This window comes from Salvelinus namaycush, chromosome 7 (genome assembly GCF_016432855.1).
Source record: "Salvelinus namaycush isolate Seneca chromosome 7, SaNama_1.0, whole genome shotgun sequence".
Classification (NCBI taxonomy): Eukaryota; Metazoa; Chordata; class Actinopteri; order Salmoniformes; family Salmonidae; genus Salvelinus; species Salvelinus namaycush.
In genome coordinates, this window is record NC_052313.1 from 58,817,230 (window position 1) to 58,824,239 (window position 7,010).

The following is a 7,010-nucleotide window of genomic DNA, read 5'->3' on the forward strand; positions in this document are numbered from 1 at the left end:
GCATGCTAATAGGTAACTGGAATAAGCCATTTCATAAATGTGTCAAGTGCAGTGTCTGGTTGCTCCTCATTACACATCAAAGACCAGCAAATATTATTTACCTCATCAACATATGACTCACTACAAACTTCTTGTATGACCTCTTATACACTATATTAGGCTCAGCCGTTGGAACTATTCTAAAATGGATTAAATAAAAGTGTAATGATCACTTTAATGGTACTGTATTTCAAACACTCTGGTCAGTTATGTTTGTTTTAGACCATAGCTGTCAACACTTGACCGTTTTTACTTTGTTATCTTATAAACATTTTAGAAGGTTATGAGAACTGAGTGACTACTATACTGTCTCACACACACATCTGTGTGGTTCAGAGACTGTTTCTATCCATAGGCATTGTGGGTACTGAATAGTGGACTGAATGGCTGACACACATAGGCCTGCTGTTTATTTTATACTTAAATACAGTCTGTATGTAAATATGTTTTGTAGGTGGTTAATGATGAAACATGATAAATCCACACTAGACTTGTGTGTGGTTTTTATTCTTCACTTTGTTTTATAAATCAAATGTTTATAGATCAAATGTTAGGTACTTTCATGGTGTGTGTGGGTGGTTTTCTTAATTCTTCACTTTTTTTTATCAAATGCTGTAAGATACACAATGTTGTAAGGTACTTTGTTGTGTGTGTTTTTGTTTTCTACTTTTATAAATAAAATGTTAAAAACAATGTTGTAATGTACGTTGTGACATCGCTTGTTATTGAACGTACGTATCGTAAGGATCGTAAGAAAATCCATTCTAAATTGTTAGGATTGTAAGAATAGCCATAGATGAAACATAAACGTGAACTTTCATCTGTGAACATACAAACAACATGTTACGATTACGGACTAACTGTTATGGGAGGTGTTTGGAGGCAAAGTCAACTGCAGGAGAGCGGAGTAAATATAACAGGCGCACTTTAATACCGGTAATAATATTACAGCACATAACAATAAACAAGTTCCAAAACACGGTCTAAAACAAAAGTGCAACGCCTGGAAAAATATACGTAACAAATACCACCCTCAACAATAAACAATTACACAAAGACATGGAGGGGAACAGAGGACTAAATACATGCAGTTGATTATGGAATGAAAACCAGGTGTGTATGAAACAAGACAAAACAGATGGAATAATGAGAAATGGAGCGGCGTTGGCTGGAAAGCCGGTGACGCCGAACGCCGCCCGAACAAGGAGAGGAGCCGACTTCGGCGGAAGTCGTGACACTAACATTTTAGGCTTGTACAAATCTTGTTGCAATTCTGATGTACAATAATACCTTTCAGAATTTTGGCAGTTTCATCTCACCAACAAAAAAAGCGTACACCAAACGGCCTGTGAGGAGTGCTACCCAAACAAGCATAACACAGTATAAACAAAAGGAAGTCAGGGAAACCTGAAAGAGGTCCCCTGCACGTTTTCAAATTAAAAGTCTCCATTCTCTATTACTCCTCAGTTTACTTCACATTTATGTAGCTAATGTAATGGATTTGTTTGCCAGCGTAAGTCTAGATAGCACTAGCTGTATTTATTGATACTACTTTATAGTATCATTCTCACAAGTCATTTGCTGAAGGCCCAAGCATATACTACGTTATCTACTGGTATAATGTTGTTATTGAATGCAGTTCTAAAACAAGCTCTTGAGTTTATTTTGGAATTGAATCCGGAAGCTACAAAGCAACTTAACAGAGATGCTTGATTGACTAGCTAACTTCGACTATCTACATTCGTTTAATGTTCTTTACAGATGCCACATTACTGACAAAAGTTTGTACGTATAAACAAATATTTGTAACCGAGTAAAGGGAGGCGTAAAGTAAGAATTGAACGTTTAAATGTTCATTCATAGTAGTACGCCTACAGAGGTAATTTAACGTTTACGTTTCATGTTTCACGCATGTCTTTGCTTACGATCCTAACAATACGAACGTTCAACCTTTTGGTAGCAGTCTCGCTCCATGCTAGTTATGCTAATATATTTGAAACCAGTGTATTGCAGTTAATTTCGTCTTTGACATAATAAGTCAAATATCTTTGAGTAGTAAACAGGGAAACAACAACAAAGGGAAGGGAATACATAGTCAGCTGTACAAGTGAATGCATTCAACAGAAATGTGTTTGCCGCATTTACCCAAGCCCTCTGGGTCCCAGACAGTTCACAATAGACCCCTTTCTGTGTTTGCCGCGTTTACCCAAGCCCTCTGGGTCCCAGACAGTTCACAATAGACCCCTTTCTGTGTTTGCCGCATTTACCCAAGCCCTCTGGGTCCCAGACAGTTCACAATAGACCCCTTTCTGTGTTTGCCGCATTTACCCAAGCCCTCTGGGTCCCAGACAGTTCACAATAGACCCCTTTCTGTGTTTGCCGCATTTACCCAAGCCCTCTGGGTCCCAGACAGTTCACAATAGACCCCTTTCTGTGTTTGCAAACATTGCCGCACGAGGGCGATGTGCGCAAGTAGGCGGCAGAACAAGGGGGAGATCTTATAGAACACCAGCAACAACAAAAAAGCTCTATTTACATGTTTCTTATGAGTGCATTTCATACTACTTTTGGATTATAAATTGGATTTTAAGGCTTGTATGAATGTCCTGCTTAATATAATGGTTGTGTCATCATCGCAAATCAACTGCATTATACTTTTTAAAAAACACTTCAACCAGTAAAATGACTCTTTGGCTAGCTTTTGCTACAGCCTATATCAATGAGCGTTAGCATTCTAGCTAAACAACTGCTTCATCCAAAATAGTTATTTGGTAACGATCACAACCAAATGTAATCTTAGCGACTGTTCAAGCAAGAATCAAAACATAATTGTAAGTGTATGAGAACCCCCAGAAGTTATTTTGTTCAGGTGTAATAGAAACGTAAATCCAGGCTATGTTGAATGGGCCCAGATGGGGATGGCTTTCTTACTGCCGCCAAGAGTTGCGCGCATCTAAGTGTCGTCAGTGTGTAGTGTACTGGAAAGGGGTCTATAGGACATACCAGAGGGGGGTATCGTTTACTAGCCTTCCTAAATGATTGGGATCATTTGGTTAACCCCAGTTTTTGGAATACATTGAGTTCGTTGACAAAACAGACCATGTGACGGAGATTTAATTGTCAAAGGTCCACAGTGGGTCTGTGTAAACTATGCGATAATATTGGAGACAGCTTTATAGCAGTGAATGTCATCTACAAACGTACTGTTATAGTATTTATAAGTAGCAGCCGTATCAGCCAGGGAAACTAATTGTTATCACTTTATGACAGAACAGTCTGATTTTTTTTGCGTGACAAGTGGCGCTCTTAACCTGAATTGTTTGGATTTTCTTGTAATGACAACAAAACTACTTATTTTGCTCAAATAAAAAAATAAGAATAATTATATCTTTAAGATGGGCCTGGCAGAGATTATAACATTCCCTGCAATAAAGCTGTCTCCAATGTAATCGGACAGTTTACACAGACCCACTGCGGATCTTTGACAAATAAATCTCAGCGTGAAAAGACGTCCCATGGTCTGTTTTGTTAATTAACTCAATATATTCCAAACACTGGTGCCTGATGATCCCAATAATTTAGGTAACGATGCACCCTCTGGTCAACCTCTGGTATATTATATTGCCAATTGTGTCGTGCACTGGAAAGGGGTCTATAGAACATACCAGAGGGGGGTATCGTTTACTAGCCTACATCAATTATTGGGATAATTTGGTTAATCCCAGTTTTTTGAATACATTGAGTTCGTTGACAAAACAGACTATTGCCGCATGAAAATACGTCCCAGGGTCTGTTTTGTTAATGAACTCAATGTATTCCAAACATTGGGTGCCTGATGATCCCAATAATTTAGGTAGCCTAGTAAACGATGCACCCTCTGGTCAACCTCTGGTATGTTCTATTGCGAATTGTCTGGGACTCGTTGTTTCCCTGTTTACTACTCAAATATATTTTGCTCATGAAGTCAAATAAGACATTAACTGCAATACACTGATCTCAAATATATTAGCATAACTAGGCTAATCAGAGCCATGGCGGACCCATTGTAAAATTAGAGGCTTTTTATTGTATTAAAACGTGTCCCAGTCCAACGTGCCTAGCTCTGCCCACTGGGGCGTGGCTTATGGAGCGCTCTTTAAAATACACACACACCCCAATTCTGATCTGATTGGTCAACAGACTAATTATTGGAAAAAAGATCAGAATTGGGCTGCCTGTGTAAACGAAGCCTAAAGGCTCTTGTATCTGGTGCTTTGCCAAATAGCATAATCCTTTAGCCACCCTTTATAGCAGGACCTTTGCTAAATCATGATTTCTGAATCATACCGAATGGGTTTATTATGGGTTTATTAAGCCATTTTAACCAAAATATGAAATGGAATTATGACTTTTCAAATTCATTGTGTTGTCCGTCTTGTCCTAGACTTTTAATCCCCGCCCCCTGCGCCACAGGATTCCGTTGGCTGTCATTGTAAATAATAATTTATTCTCAATTGACCTGCTTTGTAAAATAAATCAAATCAATATTAGCTAATATTCCCTGTTTCATCTATTCAAAGGTGTATCTGAAGTGAGAGCCACAATGCAAAAAGTCCCCAGCACTGAACCTAAAGCAGACATGGAAGTTGTGGTCAGCTGCTCTGCCACAGGTAAACCAGCACCTTGGATCCAATGGAACATTTCTGCAGCAGCACTCATAAAGACACCTAACAACTGGACTGTCATTAACAAAGACCAAACTGTCACAGCCAATAGCAACATCACCCTCCAACTGTTGCCAGGTTCAGGGGGATACGTGGACTGTATCATAAACAATGGGATGAGGACACAGAGACATGAGCGGGTCCTGCTTCCTATTCTCCCTGGAGAGAGGGAGGTTGAAGAGGGTACGTAATGTTGACGTGTCATACACTTTTAGCGTGTCAGTACAGACTGGTTCAACTTGAAAACAGCATTGAGAAAACATCATCATCCCCAGTGACATGTTGGGATAGCCTAGTGAACCAGCCAGATCGTGCGACAGCTCACTATTCTAACATTCTAACAGAATGGTGAACACAATGAGATCAGGCTGGTTGCAAGAGCCTAATGTTGTGATGCTAGTAGTGCTGTTATCTAATCTCACCAGTTAAGTTTCATGTTGACTACTGTGGTAAAGAATCATGAGTCACTCCCTGTAGAGTCAATTGTTTTATTGAGTTCTGGGTAGTTTCCTGCCCCTCGGGGAAGCTAAATGAAGGATGGATGATATGTTAAAGGGAAAAACCATATCAACATGCTATTCAAACAGACTTCTTTGGAAAGACGAGGTACAATTCCCAGCTTCCTCTTCTCAAGAAATGGATCTCTCCAAACGCATGATCACTGCAATTTCATAGGGGAGGCAGGTAGCCTAGTGGTTAGAGCGTTGTGACTGTAACCGAAAAGTAGCTAGATCGAATCCCCAAGCTGACAAGGTAAAAATCTGTCCTTCTGCCCCTGAACAAGGCAGTTAACCCACTGTTCCTAGGCCGTCATTGTAAATAAGAATTTGTTCTTAACTGACTTGCCTAGTTAAAAAAATAAAAAAATAATAATAATTTCACCTTCCAGATGACAAGAGGACATCCCCGTGGGCGGTTGGCATTCCAGTGTTCCTAATTGTTTCCATTTTAGTCATCTGCGGTGTCATGCTTCAAAAGAAAAAAGGTGAGTCAGCACAAGATTATCCGATGATGTCACTTTTGTCAGTCTTGTTTGCTTAACAGTCCGGAGAGGCTTGATATGATATAATGACACCTTAGAAAGACCAATTGAGTGAATGTCTATAATCAGAACCATAGTATATCATCTCTCTCTATATACAGTAGGGAGAACAAGTATTTGATACACTGCCGATTTTGCAGGTTTTCCTACTTACAAAGCATGTAGAGGTCTGTAATTTTTATCATAGGTACACTTCAACTGTGAGAGACGGAAATCCAGAAAATCCAAAAATCCAGAAAATCACATTGTATGTTTTTTAAGTAATTAATTTGCATTTTATTGCATGACATAAGTATTTGATACATCAGAAAAGCAGAACTTAATATTTGGTACAGAATCCTTTGTTTGCAATTAAAGAGATCATACGTTTCCTGTAGTTCTTGACCAGGTTTGCACACACTGCAGCAGGGATTTTGGCCCACTCCTCCATACAGACCTTCTCCAGATCCTTCAGGTTTCGGGGCTGTCGCTGGGCAATACGGACTTTCAGCTCCCTCCAAAGATTTTCTATTGGGTTCAGGTCTGAAGACTGGCTAGGCCACTCCAGGACCTTGAGATGCTTCTTACGGAGCCACTCCTTAGTTGCCCTGGCTGTGTGTTTCGGGTCGTTGTCATGCTGGAAGACCCAGCCATGACCCATCTTCAATGCTCTTACTGAGGGAAGGAGGTTGTTGGCCAAGATCTCGCGATACATGGCCCCATCCATCCTCCACTCAATACGGTGCGGTCGTCCTGTCCCCTTTGCAGAAAAGCATCCCCAAAGAATGATGTTTCCACCTCCATGCTTCACGGTTGGGATGGTGTTCTTGGGGTTGTACTCATCCTTCTTCTTCCTCCAAACATGGCGAGTGGAGTTTAGACCAAAAAGCTCTATTTTTGTCTCATCAGACCACATGACCTTCTCCCATTCCTCCTCTGGATCATCCAGGTGGTCATTGGCAAACTTCGGACGGGCCTGGACATGCGCTGGCTTGAGCAGGGGGACCTTGCGTGCACTGCAGGATTTTAATCCATGACGGCGTAGTGTGTTACTAATGGTTTTCTTTGAGACTGTGGTCCCAGCTCTCTTCAGGTCATTGACCAGGTCCTGCCGTGTAGTTCTGGGCTGATCCCTCACCTTCCTCATGATCATTGATGCCCCACGAGGTGAGATCTTGCATGGAGCCCCAGACCGAGGGGGATTGACCGTCATCTTGAACTTCTTCAATTTTCGAATAATTGCGCCA